The 3,748-nt window shown below is 46.1% G+C and overlaps 1 pseudogene; it reads right to left on the bottom strand.

Moving 5' to 3' along the window:
• Positions 1-3,361: 3,361 nt before the first annotated feature.
• Positions 3,362-3,748, bottom strand: part of LOC110285324 — a 22,213-nt pseudogene continuing 21,826 nt past the window's right edge.

Below are 3,748 nucleotides of genomic sequence, written 5' to 3'. Positions count from 1 at the left end.
AGCTCAAAAGCAGCAGATGGAAACTCCCTGCCCAGTTCTGAGCATTTCTTCCAAAGAGCCTCTGTTCTGGCAGCACATATGGAGATGCAAGACATTGGAGCACATGGCCGGTCTAAGTCTCGCTGTGTTCCAACAGGGCTTTTGGGACTCCATGTGAACTACATAGAACATTTGAAAAATCATATTTGCTTCCAGCGGCGACGGATTTTTAAACAGTATAGACGTGGACAAATGAGTCACATTTATTTAAAACTAACACTAACAACATAGCAAAAACTATTTTGTTGTATAAAATGTTATCTGGAATTTGTTTATTGCATTTGCATGCTTTCAAATTGTATGAAGAAATTACTATAGCTGGGTTTTGTTGGGGGGGAAAATACACAGAGATTGATTGATTGAATTTGGTTTTGGGCGAAAGCTTATTTTTCCTAAGTGTCCAAATGTTTCTTCATGTTAGTAACTAATAAGATGGGATTGTATGGGTTTTAAAATCATACACATACACAGCAGGGCTCAGTCTTCATTTTACCACCGACAGTTGTGGGAACTTGTTTATGCGACTTCGGTCTTAGAGTCTCAGCCTCCATAAATGTGGCAGTATGTGTCTCAGAAGCCATGGTGGCCTTCTATTTCGTGTGTGTGTGTGTGTGTGTGTGTGTGTGTGTGTGTGTGCATATTAGGAACCAAACACAAAATCAGAAAAAAGAATTGGTGTGGTGCCTGGGCTACATAGTAAGACATTGTCCGAGAGCCCCCTCCCCCAATATAACACTACTACCAGAATGAACACCACAACCACCACTAACAATAACAACAAAATCAGAAAGAAAATAAAGTGAGAGAGAAAGCGCCATCACGGAGATGCGGGGAAGATGCTGAAATTTTCTCTGTGCATTTGGAATCCTCCTCCAGTAACCAACACGCAGAACTCACCCCAAAAAAGCCTGTAACACCCCGGAGACAAGACTTCGACATTTGTAAATCAGGTCATGAGGATGCAAAGGCATTCTTATTTTTGTAGTTGGGGGAGTGAGGAATAGAATCTGTCTTTAGCTTTGGAGACTAGACAGAAATTCAGAGGGGTGGTAGGTGGGAGGAAAGAGCAGGTGGGAACATCTTGAAATTGAGACAACCAGCCAAAACATTCTTGGAAACAACAGAAAATCCCCAAACAGGACATGGGACTGGGACTCTTGCTGTGATCTCTGTGCATATGGGGGTGGGGAGGGGGTAGGGGTGGGCGCTAGTGACAGGGTGGGCAAATGAGCGGAAGTCCTCAGGCAAAAGCTCCTGGTTCCTTGTCGGGTCTCAGAGACAGACATACACCGTTCATGAAATCACTTAACCGTCTCCTCCATAGAGTCTCCGTCTTTCCTCCCTCTGCAGATCTCCAGAGAGATGACCTTTCACCTCCCCCATCTCAGGCTGAATGCCTTGTTGGATCCCAGCAGAAGCATCACTGACTGCCGAATTTACTCAGAACAGCGTATGAGAAGGCCGGAAGATTTGCCTGATTGGCAGAAAGAATTCCAGGCAAATCTTTCAGGTTGGAAAGAGGCGACAGCTCCTCTCGGAGGTATTCCTAAAACAAAGCAGAGCCACCGTGCTGCTTGGGGGTTAATATCCCCCCTACTCTGCCCCCCAACTTGCTGCCAGAGATCAGCTAATCTGATAATTACGACAACAAACACAGTTTAGACAAACAAGACCTGACCCTGAGGGTTTGGAATGAAAACATTTACTCTCTCTCTCTCCCCAGAGAGACAGTGCCTGGAGCTCTCACACACGGAGGCACTGGGGAAATTACCCTTGTGTTGGAGCCGCCGGTTAAAGCATCTGTGTGAGGTGGGAGGGGCCGTGATGGAGAGGTCCGAGGCACTTCGGGAGCAGATGGAAAATATATCAATCTGGACACGGGAACACATTATAATTGATTTTTTTTTTCAACAGACAGAGCAAAAGGAAAGGTAGAAAAGATGTAGGATTGACCCGAAGGATCTAGGAGTGAGTACCTGATGGAGGAACACCAGCTTGAGTGTAGGGGACGCCTAGTCCCGCACACTTCTAGAGAACTTAATACCTGCCCCTGGCGGAAGCCCTGCGTTCTCATAGGCGCTACCAGGTCATCTTTTCTGATCCCATTTTGGCTACTGAGCAGAACAATGTGCCCTTTCCCCTCCTTACTTGCTTCAAATCGGCCTACCCCTTCCTCCTCCCCCCACACCTCTTTTACTTCTGAAATACGGCTTCCTTGATAAGTCCTTCCTTAACATAGGAAGTTCCAACTTTGGCTTCATTCAGCCTAGAATTTGTCAGGTCTTCCGTTCGTCGTCAGGTTTGCCTCATGTGTCCAAGCTCATCTTCAGACGTTCTCCTCTTCTTTTTTTGTGTTTTGTTTTGTTTTTGGTTTTTTCGAGACAGGGTTTCTCTGTGTAGCCCTGGCTGTCCTGGAACTCACTTTGTAGACCAGGCTGGCCTCGAACTCAGAAATCCGCCTGCCTCTGCCTCCCGAGATTAAAGGTGTGCTCCACCACCGCCCCGGCTCTCCTTTTCACACATAGTTGACACTGTATCACTTGGCCCACACATGTCGGTTAGAACTTTGCAGCTTTCGCCAGCCGTTCACATCTCTGGGGCGTTTGCGGTTCATCTGTGTATATGGACCACACCAGTAGGAAAGGAATCCCTGCTGTGACTGCTGATAGATAGGATCACGGTTTAACGTGAGGTGTGCAAACTGAAAGGTGATCTCAAATCGATAAGAAAACACACTGGGAACTCACATAAAACACCGCACTTTGCTTCAATAATCAATTACTCAGCTATAGGGAGGAAAACCTATGACTTCATAGAAAAGAAAAAAAAATGGGGCAGTGACTCTATGAGCGTAAATAGTGAATACAATTATAGAAGGCATCAATAAAAACAACTGTCATAGCAATGTTGTCAACAAGGGAGAGTAGAGTGGGGGAGACAAATGAAATTATCCCCCCCCCTTTATTTGGAAAACAGGGCAACATTAAGTTTTAGACTTTTAAATGAATTAACATGGTAATAAAAGTATGGCCTGAATTTGGAGAGTAAGTGGTTTTCCAGTTTGGGGGTAGAAGGTACAAGATCATCTCCAAAGGAGAAGAGAACACTTACTCCGTGGGCCACCAAAGGATTTGGGTTCCACTCACTGAGGGCAAGCGGTGCAGTCCAGGCTACCCACCCATGACCTTTGTTACAGCAACTCAGAGTCTCCAACTGTTCAAAGCAATTATAGGTACAAGAGAGAGAGAGCAAGTCCAGACTGGCTTATTAATTGATCTGGATGACTATGAAGTGTCCCCTGTTCCTGAGGTGGCAGAAATCTTCAGAGTGACCGTTGGAGCAGGGAGCCTTTCATGTGCTCCTGGTGGCAGAGACTGGCAAGTGTCAGTCCTGCCAGACTGCCGCCTGCTATTCCTGGAAGACACCTGTCCATTTATACAACATTCCCGACATGGTTCCAGCTGCCACTGTGTTGACACAGGAGTCATCTTCTGCACCCCATGTTTCTTAATGATAACACCAAAAGCACTACAGAGCAAAGCCAGGGAACTGAGATTATCAGCCTAAAGTGCTCCTTGACTAGTCACCATATTCAAGATCTGTATGGCCTGCAATCCTAAACAAAGACCACTCATTGTCCCGAATGCAGCCCCTGTCACGCAGCATCCTCCAATGGTAAAGGGAGCTAAATCAAATCTGCCTCGGGTTT

This window comes from Mus caroli, chromosome 19 (genome assembly GCF_900094665.2).
Source record: "Mus caroli chromosome 19, CAROLI_EIJ_v1.1, whole genome shotgun sequence".
NCBI classification, from domain to species: Eukaryota; Metazoa; Chordata; class Mammalia; order Rodentia; family Muridae; genus Mus; species Mus caroli.
Note: the sequence above shows the minus strand (reverse complement) of the source record. Positions and strands in the feature narration are given on the sequence as shown.